At 37.1% G+C, this 16808-nt stretch overlaps 1 pseudogene; it reads left to right on the forward strand.

Moving 5' to 3' along the window:
• Nucleotides 1–8413: 8413 nt before the first annotated feature.
• The window catches only part of LOC114277986 (2-alkenal reductase (NADP(+)-dependent)-like), a 52160-nt pseudogene continuing 43765 nt past the window's right edge, over nucleotides 8414–16808 (forward strand).

A 16808-nucleotide genomic window follows, 5' to 3' on the forward strand; every position in this document is an offset into this window, starting at 1 on the left:
TAGCCTAACTGTAGCCCAGAACTCTGTGAGTAACAACTGTGTAAAGATATGTTCAAAAATGATTATCTTCTGAACAATTGAACTGTACTGTTTCTGAATTGATACTGTTAATAGAATGAATGTATGTCCTCTATTTTGAACTGAATTGTGGCATCTTTAGCAACTACTGTTACTGACTGTTATTGTTACAGAGATCTCTATCGGTTCCCTTGTTGGAGCCACTACTGTCTACTGATTGATGGCCATCATTGACTGTTTAGTCTTTCAAGACCTACTGTTTACTGTACTGTTATGCTAATGGATGTACCACATATGACTGTACTGACTGAACGACTGAAATAATGATTTAATGAACTATTTTCATTACTGTAAGGGCATTCATTCTAAACCTCTTTACGCATTATGTTATTCACTAGGCTTTAGCTCACTGCTCATATATATATATATATATATATATATATATGTAGGTGTATAGGCAGCAGACCATGGCTAGAAGCGTCGGGGTAAGCTCCAGTTTTGTCAAGCCAACCACTGTGCCTCACTGCGAGGTTCCGAGCCTGTCAAGCTATGGCTTAGGGGTGTTTTAATTTCCCCCGTCTGTCTCTGTAACTATTTTGTTAACTGTATAGACTGTTACTGTGCTGTTTAGTAGGGATCAAGTCCCTGATCTAGATGATTATGAATATCGTACATACTGTTCTGCACTGTGTATATGTATATATGAAATGTCTTTTTGGCATTCAGACTATCACAGCTCATTGGACATTGTTTATTTACTGTATTAGCTTCCGCCAGGCCCCTGTACTCTGTTTTACTGTATTACTGTTAAGCAGGCCTTCGGTAATCTCGGATTACTGGCCGGTTACAGTGCTAAACCCATAGGGGCAGGTTTGGGTCGTGACAGAGTGGTATCAGAGCGATACTTACCACGAGTTATACCACACACACATGTCCAAATGAGCTATAGGATGTCCTAGAAAAGCGATTAGGGCATTGCATGAACTTGTTAAAGTATGTGTGACTATGACATGACTGAATATATGCTAATGTGATAAACTATTTAAGTATGCAACTGCTTATGTTTATAATTACTATAACTGCTTATAGTGAAATGGATAATACAAGAACTGCAAATGAATCTGAATCCTCATCCTCTGAGGCAAGAATAGCAAGACTGGAAAGAATGATGGAACTCATAACTGAGAGATTAGGGCAACAACAGAACCCACAGCCCCCCACTTCCTCCAGTACAGCCAGGGCCACCTATTAATGATGATATAATTGCACTGACACATAAGTTCAGCAAGATGAAACCGCCATCCTTTCAGGGAGGCCTGGAACCGTTAAAAGCTGAAGCATGAGTCCTTGAGACAGAAAAGTTATTTGAAGTGTTTCCGTGCTCTAAAGCACATAAAGTACTGCTAGCCACCTTTACCTTGCAAGAAGAGGCTAGAAGGTGGTGGATGCTTATCTGCGATGACAACACTGTAATGACTTGGGCTCAATTCAAAGGAGCCTTCTTTGAAAAGTACTTCCCTCAGTGTGTTAGGGACAGAAAAGTAACTGAATTTGAATAGTTGAGACAGGGCACAATGTCTGTTGCTGAATATGAAACAAAGTTCACCGAGCTTGCTAGATATGCACCACACATGGTGGACACTGATTATAAGAAGGCCAGAAAGTTTGAAGGCGGCCTTAATGTTGCAATACTGGACATAATTAATGTTTTGAAGCTACCGAATTATGTAAATGTTCTTGACCGAGCTTTGATGGCTGAATCGAACATCGAGGCACTGAAAACTAAAACACCAGCATCTGAATGGCGTGGTAAAAGGCAGGGTTTTAAATTCAAGAAAGGCAAGCATAACCCATTGAACAAGAAACAGAATACGGGGTCAATAACTAGCTCCAGCCAAGGGAGTGGTTTCATACCACCCTATTCTGAGTGTGGCAAGACGCACAAAGGGGTTTGTTACAAAATATCTGGAGCCTGTTACATGTGTTGCAAGGTGGGCCACATGGTTAAAGACTGCCCTCTGCTCCACAAGCCAATAGTAAAGCTGCACCAAGCGTGACAGCATCAACTGTTACACCAAAATCGAACCCCAAAGCTACCAGAAAAGAGCCCATGAGGCAGGGCTGAGTGTTCGCCCTAGTACCGGGAGATGTGCAGAATACCGAGACCGTTGTGTCAAGTATTCTCTCTATTTGTACTCAAAATGCTTATGCACTGATTGATTCAGGGTCTACGCATTTATATGTGTCGCATGCTTTTTCGCGAAAACTGAAAAGACCATTAGAACCCATGAATTATCTGTTAGCTGTATCATCACCCGTTGAGGGATCCATGACTTGTGCATATATGTACCCTGCTTGTGAAATTATTGTTGGAGATGCACATCTGTATATTGATTTACTGCCACTGAACATTGATCATTTTGACGCAATATTGGGAATGGACTAGTTAACGAAATACCATGCTACTATAGACTATGTAATGAAACAAGTAGTTTTCCGTCCACCTGGATTGCCTGAATTTGTGTTTAATGAAAGTGGAGTAGTACCTCCTCCGTATTTGATTTCATCTGTGAAAGCTTGTAAATTGATTAAGAAGGGATGTAAAGGGTATCTGTGCTCTGTATTGACTGTATCTACTGATGATAATGCTAATGTGAACAGTATTCCCATAGTTAGAGAATTCCCAGATGTTTTTCCAGATAATCTGCCAGGGGATTTGATTGACAGGGAGATTGAATTCACCGTTGACGTGATTCCGGGTACCCAGCCAGTATCTAAAGCTCCTTACTGAATGGCTCTGACTGAATTGAAAGAATTGAAAGTGCAACTGCGGGAACTGTTAGATAAGAAGTTCATCAGGCCTAGTACTTCACCGTGGAGCGCACCTGTTTTGTTTGTGAAAAAGAAAGACGGCTCACTAAGACTGTGTATTGACTACCGTGAACTGAACAAGGTAACTGTGAAAAATAAATACCCATTGCCACGTATTGATGCCTTATTTGATCAGTTACAGGGTTCTCAAGTGTTCTCTAAGATCGACCTCAGATCAGGATACCATCAGTTGAAAGTTAAACCAGAAGACATTGACAAAACTGCTTTTCGAACGAGGTATAGACATTACGAACTTTTAGTTATGCCTTTCGAAGTTACCAATGCACCTGCTGCATTTTATGGACCTCATGAACAAAATCTTTAAACCATACCTTGATGACTTTATTGTTGTATTCATTGATAACATACTGATTTACTCCAAAAGTATAGAAGAACATGAATATCATCTGAGACTTGCCCTACAGACCCTAAGGGAACAGAAACTTTATGCTAAACTGTCTACATGTGAATTTTGGCTTGATCATGTTATGTTTTTGGGGCATGTTGTTAGCAAAGATGGAATTTCAGTTGATCCACAGAAAGTTGAAGCGGTAGTAAACTGGCCTAAACCAACAAATGTGACAGAAGTCCGAAACTTTTTGGGTTTGGCTGGATATTACAGAAGATTTGTCAAAGATTTCTCCAAAATTGCCTTACCGTTGACTCAGTTAACTCAGAAGGGGATATCATTTGCCTGGACTGACCAAAGGGAATCAGCATTCCAAGAGTTGAAAACTCGACTTGTAACTGTACTGATTCTTACCCTACATTCAGGTACGGATGGTTTTACTGCATTTAGTGATGCTTTTCATAAGGGTTTGGGATGTGTTTTAATGCAAAATGGGAGAGTTATTGCTTATGCTTCCCGACAACTGAGACCGCACGAAAAGAATTACCCAACCCATGACTTGGAACTTGCCGCAGTGGTATTTGCATTGAAAATCTGGCGTCACTATCTGTATGGGGCAACATGTGAGGTGTATACAGATCACAAGAGTTTGAAATACATCTTCACATAGAAAGAACTGAACATGTGACAGCGGAGATGGCTAGAACTAATTAAAGACTATGACCTACAGATTTTGTACCATCCGGAAAAAGCCAACACCGTTGCCGATGCACTGAGCCGGAAATCGACTGGAAATTTAGCCAAACGCTCACCGGGTAGAAAGAATTGCTTTGTGACCTTGAAAAATCTGAAATTGAAATTGTTATTGTTTTGCGAGAACAAGGTGGAACAATAGCTGTTATTTTTGCTCAACCGACACTGATTGAAGAAATTAAAGAGAAACAACAATCGGATGACTTCTTGAAGAAGATCATCGAAGAAAGGGAAACCAAACCAAGACCGGGTTTCAAATTTGAAAATAATGTACTGAAATTTCAAGAAAGACTGTGTGTACCGAATGATACTGAACTTAAAAGAAGAGTTCTGCAAGAAGGCCACAATTCAAAACTGTCTATCCATCCAGGGAATACAAAAATGTACCAAGATTTGAAACTAAATTTCTGGTGGCCGGGAATGAAGAAAGAAATCGCCGATTTTGTATCAAAATGTCTTCATTGCCAACAAGTTAAAGCCGAACATCAACGACCCGCAAGCTTATTGTAGCCCTTACCCATACCGGAGTGGAAATGGGAACATATCACTATGGATTTTATTGTGAGATTACCTTGCTTCAGTAAAGGTATGGACTCAATTTGGGTTATTGTTGATAGACTGACTAAATCTGCTCACTTCCTACCTGTTAAGACAATTTATAATGCGGACAAATTGGCTATACTCTATATTGATGAAATTGTTAGACTGCATGGAGTGCCTGTGTCCATTGTTTCTGACAGGGATTCGAAGTTTACATCAAGATTTTGGCAAAGCTTACAGACTGCATTGAGTACTAAATTGAGACTGAGTAGTGCTTACCATCCTCAGACAGATGGCCAGTCAGAAAGGACCATCCAGACTCTGGAGGATTTACTGAGAATATGTGTCCTTGATTTTCAGGGAAACTGGGAAAGCCATTTGCCCTTAGCCGAGTTCGCCTACAACAACAGTTATCATTTAAGTATTGATATGGTGCCTTTCGAAGCATTATATGGCAGAAAATATAGGTCTCCAATTTGCTGGGCAGAAGTTGGAGATGGGCCTTTGCTCGGGCCCGAGATTGTATATGAAACGATTGAGAAAGTAAAACTGATACAACAGAGACTGAAAACTGCACAGAGCAGGCAGAAAAGTTATGCTGATGTCAGAAGACGAGACAGAGAATATGAAGTAGGTGATCACGTGTTTGTGAAAGTGACACCGATGAAAGGCCAGACTCGTTTTGGAGTCAAAGGCAAGTTAGTGCCGAGATATGTCGAGACCGTACGAGATTATTGAGAAAATCAATCCAGTGGCGTATCGAGTAGCGCTTCCTCCTGAAGTTGAGCATATGCACAACGTCTTCCACATCTATGTTGAGGGATTACCTCCGGGATCCTTTCCATGTGATAGAGCTTACTCATGTAGTGCTGAGTGATAACTACACTTATGAGGAACGGCCTATTCAGATTGCAAACAGACGGATCAAGAAGTTGAGAAACAAAGAGATTCCGTTAATGAAAGTCGACTGGCAAAACCATGGCGGCGTGTATGCCACTTGGGAAAGGGAAGATGACATGGCTAAAAGATATCTTGAACTGTTTCCACTGAATTCTGTTTTCTTCCAAAATGAAGGTAATTCGAGTTTAGAGGACTAAACTCTTTTTAAGGAGGGAAGACTGTAACAACCCTCATCACTGTTTACCGATAAACTACCGATTATTGCTAAACTAAGACTGATTATAATTGGTAATTGAACTGATTGAAATACTGGACTGACTGACTGGAATCTGAAACTGAATTGATTAAGTATCTGTTATATTGCATTTCTATCTGTTGCCTGTTTGATTATCTGTTCATGTTTTATGTTTAAATTGCCAAATTGAAGGCCTTATCGGCGGCCGAACTAGAAATTGATTAATGTTTTACGATCATCATAATTTATGTGATTTTATGGTGTATTTATCTGAAATTCGATTTGGTATGGTTAAATTAGATTAATTAAGGTTGAATAGCATTGTTAGGCTTATTTACAAACTTGCCCTATTAGTGGACCACTATCTAGCATCTATTTGAGCCTTTATACAGTCAGACAAACATTTTCATCAGCCTATTTTCTTGAGAGCAACCGACCAAGAGAGAGTGAGGGAGAGAATTGAATTGTCATTGTTGATTTGTTTAGAAACTTGAAGGAATTGAAGGTTGATTTCAAAATTGTGTTTCCATTCTTGAACTACAAGACCTAAGGTGGTGTAACTACCCTCTTGTTTGTGAATTCAATTGATTCTTGCATGGTTTTAGAGCAAGTTGAAGTCTAGAGCCACGTTATGGCTCTTAATTGTTGAATTATAGCTTAATTCATGCATGCATGCCTATATTATTGAATTTTGAGTTGATTCCATGGAAAATTGTCACATACATGCTCATATTTATGTTAAGTCCATGAATTCATCTTGTCTTTGAAGATATTAGCTCAATAGAGCATGTATTTGAGGTTTGTAAGTTGTTTAATTTCATGCATGTCGCATGTTAATCTTATTCATGAAAATTGGTTTGAAACTAGGTTTAATTCCCTTACCTTTGGGCCTTGATTTTACAAATTGAGCTTTGAATCCTGTTAAACTATGAGTTTTGAAGTGTTTTCTAGGAAATGGGTCCAAAAGAATCGAATTTGATACCTTTGTAGCTGAACTTGAGCTTGAGGTTCAAATCTGGGAATTCCAGATTTTGAACCCACGCTCGAGCGGGGTGACTGGCGCTCGAGCGTGGAAATCATGCTCCCAGCATTTTGTTCTGTTTTTAAGTCAGCTCGAGCGGGGTAATTTACGCTCGAGCGTGACCTTGTGTCTTACGCTCGAGCGGATGTCGAGCGCCCAATTGAGCGTGATTTTCACCTATCTAGCACTTTTGACTATTTTGCAGTATGCTCGAGCGTCTAAGTCTGCGCTCGAGCAGAAACCTTTGTCTGCATGTCCGCTCGAGCGAATTAATCTACGCTCGAGCAGGACCCTTGTTTTCTGAAAATGCTTTTAAAGTGCACATTTTCATCCTCATTTCATCCTAGGCATCCTTAGGCCTAGTTTAAGGCATCTTAATGAGGATATAGATGTAGAACACACCGAGGCAAATTAGGGATTAAATTATTATCTTTCCTAACTGTGTAGCTTAGTGCGTGTTCAATCTGTAAACTGTGTAGGGTTGGCGACTGGGGACGCGCTCTAGCCTAACTGTAGTCCAGAACTCTGTGAGTAACAACTGTGTAAAGATATGTTCAAAAATGATTATCTTCTGAACAATTGAACTGTACTGTTTCTGAATTGATACTGTTAATAGAATGAATGTATGTCCTCTATTCTGAACTGTATTGTGGCATCCTTAGAAACTACTGTTACTGTTACAGAGATATCTGTCGGTTCCCTTGTTGGAACCATTACTCTCTACTGATTGATGGCCATCATTGACTGTTCGCCATCATTGACTGTTCGATCTTTCAAGACCTACTGTTTATTGTACTGTTATGCTAATGGATGTACCACATATGACTGTACTGACTGAACGACTGAAATACTGATTTAATGAACTGTTTTCATTACTGTAAGGACATTCATTCTAAATCTCTTTACGCATTAAGTTATTCACTGGGCTTTAGCTCACTGCTTATATATATATATATATATATATATGTAGGTGTACGGGCACCAGACCGCGGCTAGAAGCGTCGAGGTAAGCTCCAATTTTGTCAAGCCAACCACTGTGCCTCACTGTGAGGTTCCGAGCCTGTCAAGCTATGGCTTAGGGGTGTTTTAATTTCCCCCGTCTGTCTCTGTAACTGTTTTGTTAACTATATAGACTGTTATTGTACTGTTTAGTAGGGATCAGGTCCCTGATCTGGATGATTATGAATGTCGTACATACTGTTCTGCACTGTGTATATGTGTATATGAAAAGTCTTTTTGGCATTCAGACTGTCACAGCTCATTGGACATTGTTTATTTACTGTATTAGCTTCCGCCAGGCCCTTGTACTCTGTTTTACTATATTACTGTTAAGCAGGCCTTCGGTAATCTCGGATTACTGGCCGGTTACGGTGCTAAACCCATAGGGGCGGGTTTGGGTTGTGACAAAACACGCCTCACGGTTTTGTTCCTCCCCCACTGGGAGAAAAGGCCTATGCAAGGTAAGAGGAGCCAGCCTGCTTATAAAGTGGGAAAGTAGACCGATGTGGGATTTCCCATACACCAACAATAATACAGAACTCTAAAAATAAAATTCTAACGTGACAAAGTAACAAAAAGAAAAAAGAAAAATACAAAAACATAAGTCAAAACATCACTTGAGACATGGTGGTGAAGACGCCATTCTATTAGAGCTCTTCTCTTCCTCTAGCTCCCAAACATTTTCTATCTATATCTATATCTGTATCGTCAAATCTCATTAAGAGAGAGAGAGAGAGAGCTTGATTTGTTGGTATGGAGGTGGTGGAAGAGGAAGTAAGCAACAAAAAGATCATTCTTAAGGGGTACGTGAGTGGTTTTCCCAAAGAGTCAGACATGGTGGTGAAGACTGGTACCATTCGTCTCCAGCTTCCAGAGGGTTCGAAGAACGCCATTCTAGTGAAAAATCTCTACTTGTCTTGCGATCCTTTCATGCGTGGCCGTATGAGGAAGATGGAAGATAGCTACGTTAAGTCCTTTACTCCTGGTTCTGTAAGTCAATTTTGAAACTATATATGTATATATTATATATGGAGAAACATTTGATTGGAAGAGATCTAGATTGTTTGATAACTTTGGGAAATTGGGGGTGTTTTGGTAATACTCTGTAGAAGAGGACTAAGTGGCTATGTTGAATTTTATATTTTAATCTTGGGCAAATTTATCCTTGTACACATACCCTTAACGTTTGAAAATAATCACATAATCTGAACGTGGTTTGTAAACGGAAGTGTACCGACAAATATTTTGTCTAACTTAAGAGCTTCTGTAAAACGCGTTGCAAGCATAAGGGTTATATGTTCATTTTTAAAGTTGAAGACGTAAATCGTATTTGGAATAATGTATAGAGCCTTTTTTTTTTTGGTTAACAAATAAAGTAGGGCAATGATACATCCCTCTAATTTTGGAGCTCTAATTGAGCTTTAATGATGTGGCAGGAAATAAAAAAAAATTATAAAAAAAAAAAATCAAGGTCAAAACATCACATCACAGTGGGGTCCACTCTCATTAGAGCTCATTAGAGCTATTTTATTAGAGTTTCCAATCATTTTTGAATAAAGTATAGGCGTTAAGTGCATCTTGCTTTCCAAACGAATGATGACAAAAAATTTAGGAGTATTTTAGTATTTTTTTATTAAATCATTTTTAATCCACAAATCATAAGAAATTATGTGGTCATTTTCAAACGTTACGAGACAAACCGCATATCACTCAAAATACAAAATAGATGAGGATAAAATGAAGTTGGCCCTATAATCTTTTTATCATGATCCCAACTGTTGATGATGCTGTTGAAATTTGGGGAATTACGAAACTGTCGTAACAAAACTCGCAAATTGCTCTCCAATTCCACTTACTAGTCTCTTGCGATGTTTAGAATTTAGGTTATCATCACAAATATTTTGTACGATTCCCAATTTTTATTCATTTATTTTTTAGAGTTTTAATTATGTTGTAACCTATCCCAAAAAACTCCTTCTGGACTGCTAGAAATGGACCGGAGGAGCACTTTTTTTTTAGACAGAAAAAATTGAATTCAAATTTGAATTAATTTTGTTTAGAAAAATAATTTTGAAAAAAATTTAAATAAATTTAGTTCAAAAAATTAATGTTAGAACTGACCTCACCCACAACCGCGCTCGGCCAAACGGTGGTGCCGACGCACGTGCGTGTTTGGTGGTTTGAGCCAAGGTTCACTTTATCCATAACTCCTCCCTTCTTCAAACTTGGGGTGCCCCTTGGTGCCCAACCCAAATTTGTCCACTTAGAGCTTATATAGTGGGTGTTTGGGAAGTGGCTATTTTAAAGGTTTTTTGATTTTTTGACTATTTTAATAGGCTATTTTAGTTTTTATATTTGGGAAGATAAGATGGATTTTTATTTGAATTGTGTATTGAAAAATGTATTTGAAATGAAGTTTGAAACTGAAATGACAAATTTGTCCCTAACCTCATTTTTTCCAAAATAGGTCTAAAGGAGCAAAATTGTCATTTACTTCTGAAATGATGGGGTTGTCACTACTTGTCCCCACTGAGTGCTATATTTTTATTTTTATTTTTTTGTATTGGAGGCTATTTTAGCCTCAACTTTTGGTTCCCAAACACCCCATACATATACAAGCTCTCTAAAAGTTTCAATGTGGGACAAGCGTTACAAGGAAACTCACATTTTATTCTTTAATTGTCCATTCTACAAACCCGAAACGACGTCAACTTCTCATTCAGTCATAAATGATTTTGACAAACCGTCTTCATTGTGTGTTTTACTGTGCGGTAAGGTACACGGTCACCTCTTGAACCCACCCCAAAAGATGTGTGGGGTCCACTCAAATTTGGACTCAAAATTGACTCAAAATAAGCCTATAAAACTATTATTTCCAACATGTTTTTCTTTCAAGATTCTGTCTTGTTGTCTCTCCCAAATTGCTGTGTAATGTTGCTGCTCTCTCCTATACTTTTTTGTTTAGGCTGCTGTTATAGAGTTTCTTTATGCTGATGTGATATAGGGTTTAGGTTAATATTAATAGGTAGGAGTGGGTTTCTTTACGTAAGGACGGGAAAGTTGTTTTTATTTTTTAAATCAGAAAATTAAGAAATACATTTAGGCTTGGTTTGGGAAGTGGGTTGGCTTTTTGGCTTTTTGGCTTTTTTGACTATTTTAGCCTGGGCTTAAAAGCTTGGTTTGAGAAGGACTTTTTGGCTTTTTGGCTTTTTTGAGTTTTTTTGTGAGAGAAGAATGTAATGATTATGGGTTGGATGTGATGTTTTGTTTGTTATGGCTAAAATAGCCTATTTTGTTTTTTGTGGCTAAAATAGCCAAAAAAAGCCTGCAAACCCACTTGCCAAACACAGGCTTAGTTAAAATATACGATCACATTTGTTTTTCACACCGTCTGATCAAAACGAAATGTACGTAAAAAAACATAATTATATTTTCATTCGTTCTCACAATAAAAAATTAAATTAAAACAAAAGCAATGGTGTCAATTGAATAGTGAAATAAATGAAAAGAAAAGCAATGAAATCAATTGAAGATTACTTACAGGAAAATAATAGCTGATTGTTGAAGTAATGAAGAAGGGCGGCTGTCGAAGTAAGGAAGTCAATTGAATAAAGAAATAGATGTGAAGAAAAGCAAGCATCAAAAAATTAAATGAAAAGAAAAACAAGCATTAAAAAAATAAGCCAAAAAGAAAAGCAATAAAGTCAATGAAAGATTACTCACAGAAAAAGTGGAGGTGAAAAATAAGATACGGTTGTGGAGGCGTAAAGGAAAAAATTAGGGCTAGTAAGGAATCCGTGAAATTCGTAATTTGATTCAGTTCAGTCCAATCTAATAGGTTTGGATTGGTTTTTTGAATTCGCGGTTTGGTTCTGGATTGAAGAATTAAAAATCCGTAGTTCACGGATTGGTTCCGGATTGAATCCCACGGTTCCGGATTGGAACCGATCCGGACTGTATACAAATAGTCTATATTTTTATTATACAACCTCCTCCATAGTATTTTCTCTTATTCTATGTAAAATCTAAACTCAAATCTAAAACCGTATAATATCTTCTTTTATTACTTTTTTTTGTTAGTTTTAAGTTTTAATTTGCAATGGTCTAAATACTTATGGTGAAACTAGTTTTCTTATGGTTGTTTAAATTCTAGAACAGTATGTCGTTATTATAGAAAAACATGTTGCTATTATGGAACAAATATAGCGCTATGTTTATATTTTTATAAAATTCAAGTGTTATATATATATATATATATATATATATATATATATTTTTGTTATTTAATTATGTGAATCCGTGGTCCTAAACCGATCCAATCCGTATTTAAATGGATTGGTTCGAATTGGTTCCATGATTTAAACGGATTGGATTGGTTCCAATTTTTCAGGAACCGTAAATAACGGATTGGTCTTGATTTTACCCCAATCCGGTCCAATTCGGACCATGCTCACCCCTAGAAAAAATAGAATAAGTAAAAGATAGGATTTAGGATTATTTAAAAATGATGGGTGGGACTTTTTTTTCTTTTTTTTTCAAAATCAGAAAATTAAAAAATTTAGATTAGAATATTGGAGCTGCCACAAAGTTTGTGGATTAAAAAGGCTTTTTCCTTATATAATAGATTTGAAAAATACATTTTAATATGAGAGTGGTATTCTTATAATTATAACTTATAATAATGAATGTTTTTGTTTAGAATGAAACAATTATAAAAAGTTATGAAAAAATTCTATTTACACATTTTAAAATTTTTATAATACCTGTTATGGTACTTAAAAGGCAAGTTTTGCATGTGTGGAGGGCTTTGCACAATATCGTTAAAATTGCACCAAACTGCATCGAGTCGCGCATTTTTTCAACTCTGGCAGCGGATTGCGCAGGTGGGTGTTGCAGAAGTAGCAGTCGACGGTTTGAAAATCCCAACCCGCTAGGTAACCCAACCTGACCCGACAAATAATTTTGCAATCAAATTTGACGCTTCTGCTATGCTCTATACACATCCAGCAACCATTAGATTACGTCTACCATAAATGTAGATATAATCACACACACAGAATAATTTCTCAATTAAACCTAATTGACCCCAAACATCTCATCTCATTCATCATCGTCGTGCCGTTGCTCTTCTCCATTCTCGTTCCTCTTCTTCCTTACCTTCCGATCAGCGCTGCCATAGCGTTTCTGTCAGCGCCGGTTGCCTCTCCGCCGCTGCTTTCTCCTCACCGCCGTTGCTCTCCGCTCATCGTCGTCGGTACGTGGCTCTTCTCTCTCTCTCTCTCTCTCTCTATATATATATATATATAACTACTCACAGTTTGGTTTATATGTATGCCATATAAGTCTCTGTCTCTCTATATATAACATAACTACTCACAGTCTCGGATCACTAATGTTGTTCTTTTTTCTTTTTCTTTTTTAATTTTTTTTTATTTAAAACTCATATTAATAATTTTTATTTATTTATTTATATTTGTTTGGGATTCACAACTCTTCTCATAACATTCTAATAAATTTCCAAGACATTCAATAAATGGAGTAGTGTTGACATTTCTGGGGATTAGCTTTAGAATTATGTTGGATATTGAATGATATTTTTTTTTTTAGTATTTATTGCCTTGTTAAATTATTATTGTATAATTTATTTGGATTGTTGAATTTTTAGTTTATTAATTTGTTAATGTTTAATGTTATCTTAAATGAATATTTTAATTTTGACTATTTTAGTTAATTTATAAATTAAATCTTTTTACTCTTTGATTCAAATTCTGTAATTTGAATTATATTTTTTATAAACTGTCAATCTGTCCAAACTGTCAAGGCAAATGCATCATTATTTGCCAATCGAACTGCAAATTTTTGGTAAGAAAAATGACAATTTTTAATGACACTTTTATCAATTTATTAACCATCATATAATTTTTATTTTTCTCCTAAATCACGTCGACTTACACCGCACACACCCTGTGTGTGGGTATAATGAGATGTTAGTTGAGTACAATGGCCTTAGATAATATGTTGGTTGCCATGACATTTCAAATGGCGTTAGCTAATGTAAGGATTTTATTATTAAACGGACTAACTTGTTGATTGCTAATTGGCTAGCGCAAACTGAAAAAATTATGCAAATAGTCTTGGAATATTATGTGGTTATTCTCTCATCAATTATTATTTATTATGTTTCTTTATTTTTTTCAATCACCTAACATAAATAGTTAATATCCCGCCATCTCTACCAATTATACTACTCTAGAGCATCACATGTCTATATTTTTGAATTATCGAATAATCACGTGTAATGCTATATATATTAATTGGTATACTAATTAGTTTATTAACCAATGATGTGACATAATTTTAAAAATTTTAAGTATTTATAATTTATATAATGGGTGATAATATCATAAAGTATATTGATACACTAATTGATAAATTAAATAGTACATGTAACATCACTTAACACCCATGCAATATAACAATTCTTACACAACCCAATCAATGCTCGTCACTTTCCAAAAAAAAATCAATGCTAGACATGTTATTTAATTTCAAGTTAGCCGTAGCATTGTCCAATTGCCGTTAATTGGGACCAACAAAAAAAAATTAAAAAAAAGAAGAAATGACTTTTGAAGACATCAAAGAGGAAACACAACCAAATGTGAACTCAATTTCGTTAATCAAAAGAGTCCTTCATAAATAAGAGACATAAGGCTTTCGGACGATACTACTTGTAAGGTCAAGCTGTAAAAATATATGTATTATTGATTGATTTGTTGTTACAAGATTGTTGTAGTATTACAAATCAGAGTGGCTCATTATATAGGAGAGGGTTTGGGTAGTAGGTGAGGAGTAGTGGAGGTGGTAGGTGAAGTGGGTGCTAGTGGAGATGGTAGGTGGAGGAGTAAATTGGGAAATTCTAACAGCCCCCTGCAAACTCAAGGAGGATAGAAACTAACCAACTTGAGTTTGAAGAGAGGAATAAAACAAGAAAATACATAAAAATAAAAAAAAAAGATAGGAGACACTGTATGGTCGTGTCAGACCGTTGGTGAAGACATTGAAAGGTGGTGTCATAACGTGGTAGAGGACACTGTATGGTTGTGTCATAACGTGGTAGAGGACACTGGATGGGTGTGCCATAACGGTGTAAAGGACACTGGATGGGGGTGTCATAACGTTGTAGAGGACACTGTATGGTGGTGTCATAACGTGGTAGATGTAACGCCCTCAAAATGATAACAATAAACCCATCAGGTAAGACATGCATTTACATTTAAACTAACTGCATTCCTTTCATTCATTAGAATTCCAAGACATAAGTATTACATGTTAACCTCATAACAAAATGCCCTACGGGCTTACAGCTTTCCAAGTTAACACTTGGTTACAACAAAGAGTTCTAACTCGTTTACACATTAAGCCCTTGGCTTGAAATTACATGTAATACATCAAAAGTAAAACGACAAAACTATGCCCGCCACTAGCCTCCCAGCTATGTCCTTGGAGGTGGCATGCTTCCTGTACCTGAAAATGATATTCCCATATAGGGTGAGCCACAGCCCAGTAGAAATACACTAAACCAACCATGGACAATGACTAAAACATTAGCAATTGATAGTTGGTCAACACTGATTCAATCACATAAATTACATATTTATGTCAACGACTTACAAGTCCCAATTACTTTTCATTTTCCCTTTTTCAACAGATAAGCATGCTAGCTCTATCTTCATTTCCACAGATATGTATAAAAACTATATCTCACATTCAGATAAGCATAAAAGCTATATCCACATTCTCAACAGATATGTATATCAACAATATCCACAGATAAGCATACAAGCTGTATCCACACTCTACAACAGATATGTACATCAACAATATCCACAGATAAGCATACAAGCTGTATCCACACTTCACTTCACAAAGATAAGCATATGAGCTCTATCTTCACTTCTCTAGACAAGCATATGAGCTCTGTCTACGGAGTACATCCCCTATCTCCTCCAAATACCTATCCGGTTTAGAGGTCCATCCCCTATCTTCTCCTAAACCGCGGAGTACATCCCCTATCTCCTCCTCTACACATAACGTATATAAACACATTGGTTCTATATACAATCACACAATACAAACAATTAATGTATTCTAGCAACTGTCAAGTTCCATAACACATTCCATTGATTAGTTTCAGTTTGCCTAATCAACATACATTGTCTACAACAATCACGACTATCCTCCACCGATAGCCCCAAGCAGTTATTTCTAAAACAGAAAATAAATGTGCAAATGGATATTCAATCAACATTTCATTTCCTCATTTTTCACCAATTAATTAAACAATGTAATTAGGCCATTTTCCATAATTACCATTTCAACCCTTAGGTCTCATTTTCTTCAATGATTCAGCAATCATTCCATTTTTTTCATGCTAAACATGCATCTAGGTTTATTATGAATAAAACCCCAACTTTTGTATAATTGCACAAAAGCCCCAAACTTTCACAAAATTACCAAACCAAGCCCAACATCTCAAAATACCAAAATTTAAAGACAAAACCCATAGAGAGGAGTAGGTTATCCCTACCTTGAAGTTTTAGCCCAAAAGGAGATGAAGACTCCAAGATCAACTTGCTCCAAATCCAAACTTTTTCAGATTAAAATGAAGCTCTCAACGCCCTCTATCTTTTTAACAAAGGCCCTAGGCTAGATTCACACCCTAGGGAGATCAAATCTTAGAGAGAGTGCAAGTTTAGAGAGAGAGGGTGTCGGATTTAGGGTTTAATCAAAGAAAAGGACTGAAAAAGTGATGTTTTAGACGCTGCTGTCCGCTGTTATAAAACACTCTCGCTCGAGCGAAGGATTGGTCGCTCGAGCTACCAGACACAGAAAACTCTCGCTCGAGCCAAGAAGTTCTCGATCGAGCGAAGAAAAACCCAGACCGCTCGAGCCACGAAACTCTCGCTCGAGCCAGAAACTACAACTCTCAGGTCCAGAACCAGGTGCAACACAACGCTCGCTCGAGCGACAAACTCCTCGCTCGAGCGAAGGACCAAAAATCTGGGCAGCAACACTAGGCTCCCAAGCACAACCAACCTGTAACAAACCTGCCCAACACATCC

The sequence above is a fragment of the Camellia sinensis genome, chromosome 6 (assembly GCF_055761805.1).
Source record: "Camellia sinensis isolate YWXY chromosome 6, ASM5576180v1, whole genome shotgun sequence".
Lineage (NCBI taxonomy): Eukaryota > Viridiplantae > Streptophyta > Magnoliopsida > Ericales > Theaceae > Camellia > Camellia sinensis.